Below are 17,179 nucleotides of genomic sequence, written 5' to 3'. Positions count from 1 at the left end.
TTCGGGCTCACAGTGTGCCCATCCCCATCACCCCTCGCAGGGGACATGGAGACTCTACCCAAACAGGGTGTCGGCACGGCAGGCCCCTCCGCCAGAAGGCAGGCTGAAAAATCAAGAAGCCCACATCCCTAAGATCCATATAAAACAAGGGCACAAGGCCTGGGTCCCGGTCAATAATGTGGGCTCTGGGCAACTCCGCAACCACTCCTCATCAGAATGACGAGAAGGAGAAGTCCCCCCAAGCAAAGAAAAGACAATGAGTCTGTGGCCTCTGCCACAGAACTAATGGATATGGATATAACCAAATTATCAGAAATGGAATTCAGAGTAACAATGGTCAAGATGAGGTGTAGACTTGAAAAAAGTATTAATGAAAATGTTAATGAGAATATAGAATCTCTAAGGGCAGAAATGAGAGCAAATCTGGCAGAAATCAAAAATTCTATGAGCCAAATGCAGTCAAAACTAGAGGCTCTGACGGCCAGGGTGAATGAGGCAGAAGAACATATCAGCCAATTGGAGGATGGGTTACAGGAAGAAAAAGCTAAAATAGAATGTGAACTCAAAAAATCCACGCTCAGGAATGTAGTTTACGGGAGATTACTGACTCAATGTAACATTCCAATGTCAGAATCATCAGCATCCCCAAGGGGGTAGAGAAAAACAGAGATCTAGAAGAGATATTTGAACAAATTGTAGCTGAAAACTTCCCTAACCTAGCAAGGGAAACAAATTTCCATGTCCAAGAGGCAGAGAGGACCCCTCCCAAGCTCAACCACAACAAAACTACACCACATCACGTCACATCACAGTGCAATTCGCAAATATTAGATCCAAGGATACACTATTGAAAGCGGCCAGGGCAAAGAAATTTCTCACCTACCAAGACAAAGTTATCAGAATTATGTCAGACCAGTCTACATAGACCTGGAATGAGAGAAAGGGTTGGGGAGGCATTTTTAAAGCTCTTTCAGAGAAAAACATGCAGCCAAGGATACTTTATCCAGAAAGGCTGTCATTCAGAATTGATGGAGAAATAAGGACCTTCCAGAATCCCCAGTCATTGACCAATTACATAACCACAAAAGCAGCCCTACAGGAGATATTAAGGGGGGTTCTATAAAGGTAAAAAGGACCCAAGAGTGATACAGAACAGAAAGTCACAATCGATAGAAACAAAGAATTTACTGGCAACATGGCATCATTAAAATCATATCTCTCAATAATCAGTCTCAATGTAAATGGCCTAAATGCTCCCATAAAATGTCACAGGGTTGCAGATTGGATAAAAAGACATGACCCATGCATTTGCTGTCTACAAGAGACTCATTTTGAACCTAAAGATACATTCAGACTGAAAGTAAAGGGATGGAATACCATCTTTCACGCTAATGGACCTCAAAAGGAAGCTCGGGTAGCAATTCTCATACTAGACAGTTGGGATTTTAAACTAAAGACTATAGTTAGAGACACAGAAGGGCACTATATTTTTCTTAAAGGATGTATCCAACAAGTGGATATGACAATTATAAATATATATCCCCCAAAAGGGGAGCAGCAAGATACACAAGCCAACTCTTAACCAGAATAAAGAGACGTATAGATAAAATACGCTAATAGTAGGGGACCGCAACACTCCACTATCAGAAATAGACAGAACACCCATGCAAAAAATCAGCAAAGAAACAAGGGCTTTGAATGCCATACTCTACGAGCTGGACCTCATAGATATATATAGAACACTACACCCCAGAACCAAAGAATACTCATTCTATTCTAATGCCCATGGAACATTCTCAAGAATAGACTATGTTTTGGGACACAAAACAGGTCTCAACCGATACCAAAAGACTGAAATTATTCCCTGCACATTCTCAGACCACAATGCTTAGAAAATGGAACTCAACCACAAGGAAAAATTTGGAAGAAACTCAAACACATAGAGAGTAAGAACCATCCTGCTCAGGAATGATTCAATAAACCAGGAAATCAAAAATCAATTTAAACAATTTATGGAGACCAACGAGAATGAAAACGCAATGGTCCAAAACCTATGGGATACTGCAAAGGCAGTCCTAAGGGGGAAATACATAGCCAGCCAAGCCTCACTCAAAAGAATAGAAAAATCTAAAATGCAGTTTTTATATTCTTACCTCAAGAAACTGGAACAACAACAGAGGGACAGATCTAATCCATGCACGAGGAAGCAGTTGACCAAGATTAGAGCAGAAATCAATGAATTAGAAACCAGGAGTACAGCAGAGCAGATCAACAGAACTAGAAGCAGGTTAAAATTGTGAGAATCAATAACATTGACAGACCACTGGCAAGACTTATCCAAAAGAATAGAGAAAGGACCCAAATTAATAAATTATGAATGAAAAAGGAGAGGTCACAACCAACAACAATGAAATTGGAAGGCTTATTAGAAACGTTTATCAAGAGATTTATGGCAATAAATTAAGCAATCTGGAAGAGATGGAGGCCTTCCTGGAAACCCATAAAGTGCAAAGACTGAAACAGGAAGAAATTGATTTTTTTAACAGGTCAGTTAATTATGAAAAGATTGAGTCAGTGATAAACAACCTTCCAAAAAACAAAACTCCAGGCCCGGATGGTTTTCCTGGGGAATTCTACCAAACATTCAAAGAAAAAATAATTCCTATTCTCCTAAAGGTATTTAAAATTGGAAACAGAAGGAAAGCTACCAAACTCATTCTATGAGGCCAACATTACCTTGATCCCCAAATCAGGCAATGACCCCATCAAAAAGGAGAATTACAGACCAATTTCCCTAATGAACGTGGATGCCAAAATCTTCAACAAGATCCTGGCTAATAACTACTGGGTATTTACCCCAAAGATACAGACGTAGTGAAGAGAAGGGCCATATGCACCCCAATGTTCATAGCAGCAATGTCCACAATAGCTAAATCGTGGAAGGAGCCGAGATGCCCTTCAACAGATGACTGGATTAAGAAGTTGTGGTCCATATATACAATGGAATATTACTCAGCTATCAGAAAGAACGAGTTCTCAACATTTGCTACAACATGGACAGCACTGGAGGAGATAATGCTAAGTGAAATAAGTCAAGCAGAGAAAGACAACTATCATATGATTTCTCTCATCTATGGAACATAAGAACTAGGATGATCAGTAGGGGAAGAAAGGGATAAAGAAAGGGGGGGTAATCAGAAGGGGGAATGAAACATGAGAGACTATGGACTATGAGAAACAAACTGAGGACTTCAGAGGGGAGGGGGGTGGGGGAATGGGATAGACCGGTGATGGGTAGTAAGGAGGGCACGTATTGCATGGTGCACTGGGTGTTATACACAACTAATGAATCATCGAGCCTTACATCGGAAACCGGGGATGTACTGTATGGTGACTAACATAATATAATAAAAAATCATTTAAAAAAAAAAAAAGATCCTGGCTAATAGAATCCAACAGCACATTAAAAGGATTATCCATATTGACCAAGTGGGATTCATTCCTGGGATGCAAGGGTGGTTCAACATTCGCAAATCGATCGGTGTCTTAGACTTTATCCGGAAAGAAAAATTCAAAAATCATATGATTCTCTCAATAGAGGCAGAAAAAGCATTTGACAAAATACAGCATCCTTTCCTGATTAAAACCCTTCAGAATGTAGGGATAGAGGGTACATTCCTCAATCTCATAAAAACCATCTATGAAAAGCCTCGAGCAAATATCATTCTCAATGGGGAAAAGCTGGACGCCTTTCCCTTAAGATCAGGAACACGACAAGGATGCCCACTCTCGCCACTATTATTCAACATAGTACTAGAAGTCCTTGCAACAGCAATCAGACAACAAAAAGAGATAAAAGGTATCCAAATTGGCAAAGAAGAAGTCAACATGTCTCTCTTCACAGATGACATGATACTCTATATGGAAAACCCAAAAGAATACACTCCCAATGTATTAGAAGTGATAGAGCAATTCAGTAATGTGGCGGGACACAAAATCAATGCTCAGAAATCAGTTGCATTTCTATACACGAATAATGAGACTGAAGAAAGAGAAATTAGGGAATCCATCCCATTTACAATACCACCAAAAACCATACGTTATTTTGGAATTACCTTAACCAGAGATGTAAAGGACCTATATTCTAGAAACTATAAATCACTCTTGAAAGACATTGAGGAAGACACAAAAAGATGGAAAAATATTCCATGCTCATGGATCGGAAGAATTAACATAGTGAAAATATCCATGCTACCCAGAACAATGTACACTTTCAGTGCTATCCTGATCAAAATACCGAGGACATTTTTCAAAGAACTGGAACAAATAGTCCTTAAATTTGTTTGGAACCAGAAAAGGCCCCGAATCACCAAGGAACTATTGAAAACGAAAAACAAAGCTGGGGGCATCACAATGCCGGATTTCAAGCTGTACTACAAAGCTGTGATCACAAAGACAGCATGGTACTGGCACAAAAACAGACACATAGACCAATGGAACAGAATAGAGAGCCCAGAAATGGACCCTCGGCTCTTTGGGCAACTAATCTTTAATAAAGCAGGAAAAAACATCCAGAGGAAAAAAGACAGTCTCTTCAATAAATGGTGCTGGGAAAATTGGACAGCTACATACAAAAGAATGAAACTTGACCATTCTCACACCATACACAATGATCAAATCCAAATGGATGAAAGACCTCTATGTGAGACAGGAATCCATCAAAATCCTAGAGGAGAGCATAGGCAGCAACCTCTATGACATCAGCCACAGCAACCTTTTTCATGACACGTCTCCGAAGGCAAGAGAAACAAAAGATAAAATGAACTTATGGGACTTCATCAAGATAAAAAGCTTCTGCACAGCCAAGGAAACAGTCAGAAAAACTAAGAGGCAGCCCACGGAATGGGAGACTATATCTGCAAATGACACTACAGATAAAGGACTGGTATCCAAGATCTACAAAGAACTTCTTAAACTCAATACACGAGAAACAAATAAATCAAAAAATGGGCAGAAGATATGAACAGACACTTTTCCAATGAAGACATACAAATGGCTGAGAGACACATGAAAAAATGTTCAAAATCATTCGCCATCAGGGAAATTCAAATCAAAACCACAGTGAGATACCACCCTATGCCAGTTAGAATGGCAAAAATGGACAAGCAGGAAACAACAAATGTTGGAGAGGATGTGGAGAAAGGGGATCCCTCTTACATTGTTGGTGGGAATGCAAGTTGGTACAGCCACTCTGGAAAACAGTGTGGAGGTCCCTTAAAAAGTTAAAAATTGAGCTACCCTATGACCCAGCCATTGCACTACTGAGTGTTTAACCCCAAAGATACAGATGTAGTGAAAAGAAGGGCAATATGCACCCCAATGTTCATAGCAGCACTGTCCACAATAGCTATATCGTGGAAGGAGCCGAGATGCCCTTCAACAGATGACTGGATTGAGAAGTTGTGGTCCATATATACAATGGAATATTACTCAGCTATCAGAAAGAATGAATTCTCAACATTTTCTGCAGCCTGGACGGCACTGGAGGAGATAATGCTAAGTGAAATAAGTCAAGCAGAGAAAGATAATTATCATATGATTTCTCTCATCTATGGAACATAAGAACTAGGATGATCGGTAGGAGAAGGAAGGGATAAAGAAAGGGGGGTAATCAGAAGGGGGAATGATCCACGAGAGACTATGGACTATGAGAAACAAACTGAGGGCCTCAGAGGGGAGGGGGTGGGGGAATGGGATATGTTGGTGATGGGTATTAAGGAGGGCACGTATTGCATGGTGCACTGGGTGTTATACGCAACTAATGAATCATCGAACTTTACATCAGAAACCGGGGATGTACTGTATGGTGACTAACATAATATAATTTAAAAATTAAAAAAAATAAACTCTTGTGCAAAAAACAATGGATTCCAACTATTCTCACATAAATGTTCTTGTGTTGTCATTTCCCAAATTTCAGGAGAAAGAGAGAAACTGCATATTTCTAAGATCTCAGATCTCATGAAATTCTCATTAAAGCCCAGGATGGCACCAGGGGGCATGGAGAGGGTTGGGTAGAGAGCCAACTGGGTCTCCTGGGCCACACGTCCTGACCCACAGCACTTCTTGTCATTGTCATCCAGCAATTACGGGGGCCATTTTGCTTCCAGAAACAAAGTAATTCTATTGCATTGGGAGACCAATACGTATAAAAGGAGAGAAGATATGTGACGAACACCTCTCAATTCTAATTTCTCATTAGATGGTAAGAATAACTTTTTCCCCCCTAAATCAGAACCATATATGAGATGTTTTAGGATTACTTTCGGGCAATATGACAGGACAAATTTGAGAATCTAAGTACGTGTCTCTACGTGTGTAAATCTAAAGCTGAATGGGAATGCCACCTCTGATCTGAGCTAGGACCTTGAAGGTTGGGGTGACTTCTTCAATGCATACGATGTCACACAGTCCTGGGGGACACCCTATACTGGAGCTGGCTGAATCACTGCTTTAATCCTACCCTCCACGCCTCCACCTTGTCATCTCCTCTACCCCCTGCAAGCCATCCAGTTACAGACACAGTTCAGTAAGGAAGCCTGCCCGCTGCACCAGACACCCCAGCCCCCTTTTCTAGCCAGTTTGCCACCTCTGGCTTCTTCCTTTGAGAAAGTCCAGAGCTCTCACTGGCTACACTGGAATGCTTATCAGATGCAAAAATCACACGACAGGTTGCAAATAAAAGTTTTCAAAAAGGGTCATTCTTATCTGCCATCCTGCTACAAAGCCCCCACGACAAGGGTGCTCTGCCGTCGAGTCGGGGTGGGGGCGAGCAGGTGCACACTGCCCAGACTTCGGGCAGAGCAGGGCAGGGCCTGTCTATTTTATACCCCGCTTTCTGCATCACCTTCCTTTCAAAGAGAGGACTGTGAGAAAGAAAAATGTCTCAAGAGCACTGCGCCAGGCAATGAAACCTTTCAAATTCCGTTACTGTTGGGTATACACACACACACACACACACACGCTCTTTTGGCACAACTGTAAGAAAAATGACTTTCTGAGAAATCTAACACATATATTTTCCTTTGACGCATGCTTAATCGAATGACCACATAACAATATTTTAAAGATACCTATATAGCCCAAACAAGAGAAAATTACTATTCATTTTACCGTCTCACATAAGCAATACCGTTATCCAAGGAATTAGGAAAGCAGCCATAAATACTGCAGATGTGAAGCAAACCACGTTTCTTCCTATCATAGAATAAATATTCAGAAGTGATCTATGTTATTTACAATGTGCATTCTCTTCTCACTTGAGCCATGGGATGTGCATCTTAAGAGTGAACTGAATTCTGTTCTACTATTCCCACGGAAGCAGTTACTTACCATAAATATTTCTCTCTGCTCATGTCATTTCTATTCTGTTATCTGCTTAATTGTTAATTTAGGAATACATGTAGGAAAAAGTACTATCAATATTTCTTAAAGGTAGGCTATCTTCCTGATTACCAACCTCACCAATACATTCATAAAAGCATTTCTTAGCCATTCTATTGTCTTCAGCATTTTTAAACCAATGTTAATATTTTGGTATGAAGGAAAGCATTTCTCTTAGGCAGGGGGCTAGATTCTGAAGTCAAAGATAAAATAATAATTAACATTGCTTCTCAAGCAATCTCATTAAAAATGGTTCTCTCTTTCACCATTTAAAATATTTCAAGAAGGATTTACTTACCTGGGAATATTCAAAGTCGGTGATAGGAGCTATACTCTTGATATAGTCTGATCGAAATTGGTTTTCTGGGTTGGCCAGTGGAACTGGAGGTATGATAGTACTCATCGCTGAAACAATTGTCTAAAATGGAATGAAGAAAAAATATGTGGATAAATACAACATTTAGGCTCCTCATAGGACAACTAGATATATATACTTTCTGTCTATACAGTTTTAGAGAGCAGAGTATTTAACCTTTCTACTAACCCAACATTTAAAAAAAAAAATCCTTACCACAATAGCATCTTTAACATTTTTCCTGATGTCCAGAATTTTCTGTTTCTTTTCCCTATATTAAAAGAGAATTATTATTAATTTAATTTACCTTTAGCACTGACTTGAATCAGTTGAGTGGGATTTTAAACTTCCAGCGGCAGCATGGGGCTAGACTGGTTTTCCTAGAGGTCAACACCAACCCCCAAGACAACAGCTGTGAAGTTTTTAACTGGGAGAGGAAAACGTACCTTTTTTCCCTAATCTGTATATGAAGCAAACTTGAATGCACACATTACAATGTGTGGTTTTAAACAACTACACAAGTTACACAAAGCATGGCAAGGTTGTTATGAATAATATTGCATATAAAAACTATACAGCTAAACTTGTAATTATATTTTATTTGAATTATCCATACGTTGATAGTTCTGAATTGAAATAGAGGCAGACCAAGGATATAGAGAAAAGTATATACTGACATATTGGTTAAGTCTGCTAAGTGCAGTACGGATAACACAGACCCATACCGCAAGAATACCTAATAAATCATATTTTGTTAAGGAAGTTATGCTATCTTTTCATCTGGACGCTACCAAAAGAAGGATTTGCCTAAATATACCAGATTCAACAACAGGCTTCTACCCCCCGCCCCAAAGGTCTACTCAATGATCAGATTAACTCTTCAGAGAAAGCACGTTTGGAAATGCTGAAGAGACGTGAAATGCAGTTTGGGAGCTTGCATGCAGTTTGGAAGCAAAAGCGAAATTGATCACTCCTTACTCAGGATTAAATCCATTGACATGCAGGATCCTCATTTGTTTGACAATAGTACTCTTCCCAGACTCGCCAGCCCCTGCAAACACAGAAAAAGAACGCTGTACTCCGTGGCCCAATACCGTTGCCATCTCTCCTGCCAACCCAGACAGTAATTACTCTACTCCAGCGTGGGCATTTTCCAGTACACGCCAGCTGGCGACTGGAGGAGCGGGTCCCGGTGGCTGGCGGCGGTGAGGGCGGCCCCCGCCCGGTCCTGCCCGCCCGGCCCCCGCGCTCGCCGCGCTCCGGGCTGTGCGCTCCGCTCCGGCCGGGAGCCGCCGCGCGCCCTCCGGCCTTACCCAGTAGCAGCAGGCGGTGAGTCGCTTTGTAAGCCAGACGCTCCTTCTGCAACTGCTTCTCGATCTTCTTGTTGGCCTCGCGTCGTTCTTTTTCATCGACGCCCTGGTCTTCTGCCGTCTTGCTGTTGCCCAAACACCCCATGCCTGCCCGCTTGGATGGACTTCAGGCAGAGTTAGGTATTTGCACAAAAAGCAATAGAGAGTTGTAGATGTGTGTGGATCCTGGACGGCTTCTTTTCCTTGCCGCTGAAAGAGATGCTCTGGTCTCTCGGTGTTTGCCGATCAGAACAGGCGTTCCTTCTCCCTCCCTCTGCCCACCGCAAACTCCCAACTAAAAAGGATGCGAGAAAGTCGCGCGGAGCCAAAGAAATGCTTTTTAAAAATACAGGTTTAGAATTTTCTGCTGGACAAACCGCACAGAATGAAGGGAGACGGGGGCCGAGAGCACCGGGCTCTGCTGGAGCCAGCCAGGGTGGCGCTGCGCCCGGAGCTCGCCCCTGGTCGCCGCGCCCGCACCGCCCGCGCCACACTTGGACCCACTCAGCCCCGCCCCCGCCTGCGCGGCCTGGGAAGCGCCCTGCGGGAGCGCGAGGATGTCCGGGCCCTGCCGGCTGCTGGCCGACAGCGGCGTGGCGGGACGGAGCGCGCCGCCCGGTCCCCTCAAGGCGACCGTGGGCACCTGCCGGCCCGCTCGCGCCCCGCGCTGCCTCCGCCGTCGGACGCGCGCCCCCTCCCGGTTCCTAGCGACCCCCGGGCCTCCGCGCGGCCGGGAAGGGAGCTGGCCTGCTCGCGGGGATCTCGCTGGGCCACTAGCGCTGTCAGTGCTGGAGGGGTCGGGAGCTGACCTCTACGAGCCCGGCCGCGTGCCTCTCTCGCACCCCGAGCCCGGGAGACTGGGTCTGGGCGTGCGCTCCCCGCCGATGCCTCGGACGCCTCCCTGCTCCCAGGCAGGCGAGGACTCGCGCAGGATCATGCATATTCTATCAGGGAGGAGGATCTGTAAGAGGCTCACCAGTCACACCGCCTTTGTTCCGTTCATTTTCTAGACTATTCCAGCGCACCCACGCCGCCGCCTCCCTTAGCCTCTTGTCTTTATCTCCAGCCCCCGTTTCTCCTTCGCAGTTCTCTGAACAGCTCTACTACTTTCCTAGGAGACACTATGGCCTCGAACTTTGTCATTGTAGCCGTGGAACCGAAGAGGATAGAGACCCGTCTGCGTTCTCATTCACGGTGCTGAGTGCGAGTTCCCTCGTTACTGCTACCACCAGCCCACAGAGACAGTCGGTCTGCAGCAGCTTTGCACTCGCATTCTAGGACTTGCAGGAAGGACGGCGTAAGAGGCGACCCGGCTGAGAAGCCCCGGACTGAGATCACTTCCCCGTGCGGTGCTGTTATGGCACGGTGATGGTCTCCAGGCTCTGGGGGCCCGCCGCCTTGCGCACTGATTCTTTTAGGTGGCCTTGTTCATTTGTCTTCAAGTGCCCCAGTTTCCTCTAAACCCACATTTCTCTCGCATTCAGCAAGGCCTGATCTTCTTTGTAGAGATCAAACAGCACCTGGCGGGGCTCCCCGCGCTCTGCTGCCCCATTACCTCTGTAGGTCGCACGCACCCCGGGGGCACAGCAGGCCCCACTTGTCAGTGTATCTCATTCAAACCCAACAGCACCTCCTAACATCTCAGACTCCTTGTTAGTGCCACCATTTTTTTCTCCTGCCCCCCCCTCCCGCCCCCAGCAGCCTAGAGTTAAAAAGGGAATCTGATTCTGACCTGTCCTTCCTCACCTCCTCTTCACACCTCAGCTCCCGGCAGCCTGGCTTTGGCCCACCTCCCTGCACTGAGAATATTCTCATTAGGGTCATCAGTGGCCTCCCAGGCACTAAACTTCATCCATGAACTTTGGTCTTTACTTTCTTTGACCTCTCCGTGGAGCTGGCACTGGCCCTCCTTGGCGACTGTCTTGTTCTTTGGCTTGCATTGCATGGTGGTTTTCATGGCCTGCTCACCCTCTGGCTGGTAGAGGTGCCCAGGACCCCACCCACCCTTTCTCCCCTCGCACACATTCCTGGTAGGGCTGACTGTATCCTCCATAGTCTGTGCACGCAGCTCTGACTACGGCCACATCCCATCTCCAGCCCCGCTCACCCTCTTGTCCCCTGCCACTCCCAAGCATATCTTCACTTCCATCTCCCTGAAGTAGATCCTCCGTTCTACCTGCCAAGGGCTGAGCTCATCCCCTACGCTTACCCCCACACCTCCAGCCCTTTCCTTTCTCTTCTCTCTCTGTGATAAGGGTCCCCAATTTTCCAAACCAGAACATGGGACTCATTCCTGACTCCGTCTCCTTCCTGCAAACCCAAACACTTACTGTGTCCCATGGAGTCTGTTTCCGAGCTACCAAATATCTCTTTCACGCTGTCTTCCACTACCATGGTCTTAGATCACTAATCTAATGTGGATTTCGGCAATGACCTTCTGCTCACTTAATCTAGAACCCCATGTCGCCACAGGGACAATACACATTTGCCGTGTCTGTCCCCACCACCTACAAGGCCTCCACCACGCTCCTTCAAGACCGGGTTGGTGTAAACTCTGTGGCCTCAGGTCTCAAGTGGCTCCCCTTCCCAGCCCTGCCCTGCCCCTCCTTCCAGCCGCGTGGACTTCACGAACGCCCTGGCTCTTCCGCTGGGTTCACATGCTGCTTCTGTCCGGAATACCTGGGATATCTTCTTCACTTGGCCATCTCCTAATTATCCTTCTAGCCTCACTACCCCCTCCACATTCAGTGTTAGGCCCCCTTCCCCATGCTCTATTGTCTCACCAGCTCCTTGCACCGTACCGGTGTATTTACAGCTTTTTCCAAAGTCGGCTAGACCTTGGCCTCCATGAGAGCCGAGCCTGAGTCTGTCTTTTACACCCACTGCACCTGCGTCTAGTCCAGTGCCTGGCTGGGAGGAGCTGCCCCATGGATCTTTGTTGAATGGGTCACTGAATTCCTGAAAGCCAAAAGATAACCCCTGCTCAAAAGATGGGGTCTCATGAAAGGAGTTTTGTCATCAGATTTTAAGTTCAGGAAGCACTTGCCCAATTTGGTGCTGCACTGAAAATATCAATACTTTCTAAAAAACAAGAGCAGTCAATTATTCTTCTTGACATAGGCAGAAGCAAACATACAGTGCCATACTATACTCGGAGCTAGGTTCAAGGTTCTAGTTTTGTGGAAGGGGACTATTTATCACTGTTGCCAGGCCTTACACTTTGACCTCACACAAATGTTCACACATGGTAATATCAACCTGGCATGTACTGTGGGTAATGGGGGCAGTCAGGAGGCAAGAAAAGATATATAAAAATTGCATAGTATAGTGGGATGTTCATAAGGATTTGTCAGTTTTCTTAATGCCAAGATTTTTTTCCCCAAAGATTTTATTTATTTGAGAGAGTGAGAGAGAGACAGAGACAGAGATAGTGAGAGACAGCAACCGGTGGGGAGGAGAGGGAGAAGCAGGCTCCCCACGGAGCAGGGAGTCCGATGTGGGACTCAATCCCAGGGTCCTGGGATCATGACCTGAGCCAAAGGCAGATGCTTAACCAATGGAACCAGCTACCCAGGTGTCCCTAAGGCCAAGATTTTTATAAACAGTTGGAAGAAAAAGTTTCAAAACAAATCCCATGAAAACTTATAAAGGGAGAATAAAGTTAGAACCCCAAGGCTACACTTTTAAGGAAGCCCGATAATTCAGTTACCCTAAAAATACAGCAGAAAGTTCCCACTTGTTCAGATCTAGGAATTAGGGGTGTCAAAAAACAAGACAATTGTTAATTATTATCAAGTTGCTTATGCTAAGCCCCCCACCACCAAACTGAGAATCAATTACAGTTTTGACTTTCCTAGAAATGAAATCTTAAACCTGTCAGTCTGGCATCACCTGACGAGCACAAGTTAGGTGATCTGCTTCATACACCCCTGTCATCCCCTAAGGAAAAGTAACCTTGCAATAACTAATCCGCTTTTGAACCTAGTATAATTTCCTTGTTTCTGCTCCCTGCTGGTTATGAAAATCTTTCATTCTGTGCAGCTCCTTGGAGCTCCTTTCTTTTAGTTAGATGGGCTGCTGCCTGACTCGAATCACGTTTTGTTCAAATAAACTCCTAACTATTTTAATATGCCTGAGTTTACCATGAAATGGGGTTAAAGATAAGTTTTTGTATTTGGAATGCTAATAAGATTTAGATGATCATATATAATGAATAACACACCCAAGAAGTTAATGTATCAACGCAGTAATAATATATTCAGTGTAAAATAGCTTCTCCTAGTTGTTCATTGATTGCTGGCCCTGTGCTAGTCCTTCCCATGGGATAATTTCTGTAGCATTTGCAATAACCCTAAAAGGAACTATTTTTTTTAAATTTTATTTATTCATTCGACAGAGGTAGAGACAGCCAGCGAGAGAGGGAACACAAGCAGGGGGAGTGGGAGAGGAAGAAGCAGGCTCATAGCGGAAGAGCCCGATGTGGGGCTCGATCCCATAACGCCGGGATCACGCCCTGAGCCAAGGCAAACGCTTAACCGCTGTTCCACCCAGGCGCCCCAGCCTAAAAGGAACTATTGTCGACATTTACTTTGCAGTAGCTTTGAGGGCTGAGTAAGGGATGTATCTGGGCTATAAACCCTTGTATCCTGGCTGTAATAGCCGCAATAAAGGACCTACAGTGTGTTCCGCGACACGCTGCCAAACATTCTAAAACAGAAAAGTAACGTCCGTATACAGTGATGCAACATTTTTTATGAGAAATGCAAAGCCAGTTTTACCCAGTCTGTTATCAGGTAGGAAATCAAGACACCTTCTCCAGCCGCCCCCCCCCGCCCCGCCCCCCTTTAATCCGATCATCTGGCTTTTTCGTAGTCTGGTCTGGGAAATTAATCCTCATTCGTGTTTGAAACCATGGGATCAGAATCCCAGATCCCAGCTGGCTCACCTGCAGTGGCGGGAGCGGAGCTTTTGGGGCGCACCAAGAACAGCCTGGAGCCGCAGGCAGTGCAGGGCTCTGTTGCCAGGCAACGGCTGTGCGGCAGCATCGCCCTCACCCAGCGGCGCACACCCACCTGCGGAGAGCAAGGGCCGCCCTGCAGCTAGCTGCCTGCCCGCACGGGGGGCGGCGGCCGGCCAGGGGTGCGCCTGTGCCTGCCCAAGAGGGGAGGGGAGGCCATTGAGGAGAATGGGGAAGGCACAGAGTTTGGGGCAAAAGGACAAAGGTCACACGAAGTGGTGTCTTCCTCAGTCTGGTCGATATTGAAGACAAGGGTGTCTCAAGCGGTAGTGCATTTGGAAGTGTGATTATTTAAATTTCGTTTACAGTTAGTTTTGTGAATTTTCAATCATGATTTTAAGATTTGATTTTGTTTCAGACCCTCTGATTGAAGTTGGCACATGTTGGGGAAAAAACTACACCTGTTCTCTGGGGAGTTGGACTCAAGTCGGCGACAGCCATACGAACAGCATTTGTTTCTCCCTACAAGGAGGCTCCCTGTAGAAGTTCAATTAACAGTGAAGATGAAACATTCAAGGAACCTGTTTCGGTGTATGACAGGCCTCAATCATTATTTAAGAAAGGTATTAACTGGTTTTGTGGTGGCATTTTATACTTTCGAGGTGACTAAAGGTTAAAACGGCACTAAGATTTTCAGAACAGATATATCCAAAGTTTTAGAAGAAAAGGAACAAAATAGTCCAGGAAAGGTAACTAGGTCCTAATTCAATGCGAGAACTACGGGCTGCAGCCAGTTTTGCAAACCTGAAGCTTCCAGAACGGCCATTGGCCCCCCGGGAGGGCGTTCACGCAGCCCTCGTGCTGCTCCGCGCCGCGTTAGACGACTTGTTATGGGTCTCTCCCTTTTCTTTCTTAGTGACTTGGTGGAAACAACCTGTGCAAGATATTTTCCCTTCTTGGCAGTGGAACTCACTCCATGACCCAGTTACCATACACTTTAAAAATACTGGGGTAAAACGTCTTACATTTTTTATAGAAAATCCGGGGAACTTAATCCATTTACCCTCTCTGTACATAATACTCTGCAATCAAATACTTTAGAATTCATTGAAATGATTTGTCTTTTCTCCCCCTTACTCCTACAGCCGGGGTAATATTAAGTAGCTTTTGGAAGGGCCATCCATGAAAGGTAGTGATGCAGTCTTTATTTATTTTTTTAAGGTTTCATTTATTCATTTGAGAGAGAGAGACAGCCAGCGAGAGAGGGAACACAAGCAGGCGGAGTGGAAGAGGAAGAAGCAGTCTCCCAGCGGAGGAGCCCGATGCGGGGCTCGATCCCAGAACACTGGGATCACGCCCTGAGCCAAAGGCAGACGCTTAACGACTGAGCCATCCAGGCGCCCCAAGTGATACAGTCTTTTTAACTGACAACTTGAAAAACCAAAGCAGCAGATCAATAGGAAAGGGATGTTAACCATCTTTGACTCTGCCCAGTGTCCAGAAACCCAGGACTGAAATATCCTTATTGGAATCCACAACTCAGTGCCACAGACAGGAGTTTCATTATAGTAGAAAAACACCAGTTGAGAGACTACCGAATAAGCTAAAAGGAAACAACAAAAATCCCAATAAGCAGAATGGGAAATCTGCAAACAGAATGAAACGATTATGGTTTTGCAGTTCAAAACAGCAGTGAAAGCCACCAAATGGGGTTCAGGTTACGAGACAGAGGCATCAGAAGGGCAGTCTGTGGACTGTGAGTGTACTGTGAGGGAAACCACACATCCGAGTGGAAGCCAATACACGTTTTCCAAACAAATCCAGGAAGGGGCTCAAGGACTGGAGGAGAAGAGAAAAGTAGCCTTCAAACCATGAAGACTAGCACCCCTAGCTATTTAATCCCTATCTTCAACCTCAAATAGCCTAACAAAATAGGGGACTATATCTGATTTTCAGACACCCGTTGTTTAATTCAGAGATTCGAATACTGATGTAACGTTGCAAAGATTGTCTAAACAGTTTCAAAGATATTTCTTTCTTTACTAAGTAACAAACATCAGATATAAAATGTAGAGCTTGCACACAAATCCACCATATGTGAATAAAGTTTAAGTGTTTTTTCTTTCTTTTTGAAAAAGTTTTTATTTTAATTCCAGTAGTTAACATACAGTGTTATACTAGTTTCAGGTAGACAATATAGCGATTCAACACTTTCATATATCCCCTGGTGCTCATCATGACAGGTGTGCTCCTTAGTCCCTGGAACCTGTTTCACCCATCCCCCAACACCCGCCCCCCAACATCAGTTTGTTCTCTATAGTTAGGAGTCTGTTTTCCGAATAAAGCTTAAACCATAAGGGATCTTTTGTGATAAAAAATAATTTTAGCACTTAGTTCTAGATGGCATGAGTTTTCTATTCCTCGGATAACTATATTCCCCAATATAATTTTTAAAAAGATTTATTTATTTATTTGACTGAGAGAGAGAGAGAGAACGAGAGCACAAGCAGGGGGAGCAGCAGGCAGAGGGAGAGGGAGGAGGAGGCTCCCCGAGGAGCAGGGAACCCGGCGCGGGGCTTGATCCCAGGACATCAGGATCATGACCTGACCCAAAGGCAGATGCCCAACCGACTGAGCCACCCAGGTGGCCCATATACATATATATATATATAATTTTTTTTTTTTTAGGATTCAATCTCATGCAATCTCCAGGGTTATAAGAATGTGTCCAATGATTAAAAGTTCTCTTCAAACCTGTTTTTTATCTGATTTGGAACAAAAAGAGACAAATGATTCGACGTGCATTTTAAATGCTTACTGACATTCTCTCGGTGTCAGTGAGGCGCCCTCGTGCGAAGTCAGGTCTTCAGGAGGCATGGTGACGTGAATCCTAGTTTTAACACACCGATTCGGGTTGGACTGCCTACTTACCTCACAACTGTTCTCATACTTTAAGCAAATCCAGCAACAATATTCTGTAAAGCAAGATAACTAAGAGAATCCAATTTTGTGTCTACACAACATAGATTCAGGGCATTGAACTCGTCTTTATTTCTCCCTATAGGCCATCATCTG

This window comes from Ursus americanus, chromosome 30 (assembly GCF_024610735.1).
Source record: "Ursus americanus isolate L20-20 chromosome 30, mUrsAme1.1.p, whole genome shotgun sequence".
Lineage (NCBI taxonomy): Eukaryota > Metazoa > Chordata > Mammalia > Carnivora > Ursidae > Ursus > Ursus americanus.
Note: the sequence above shows the minus strand (reverse complement) of the source record.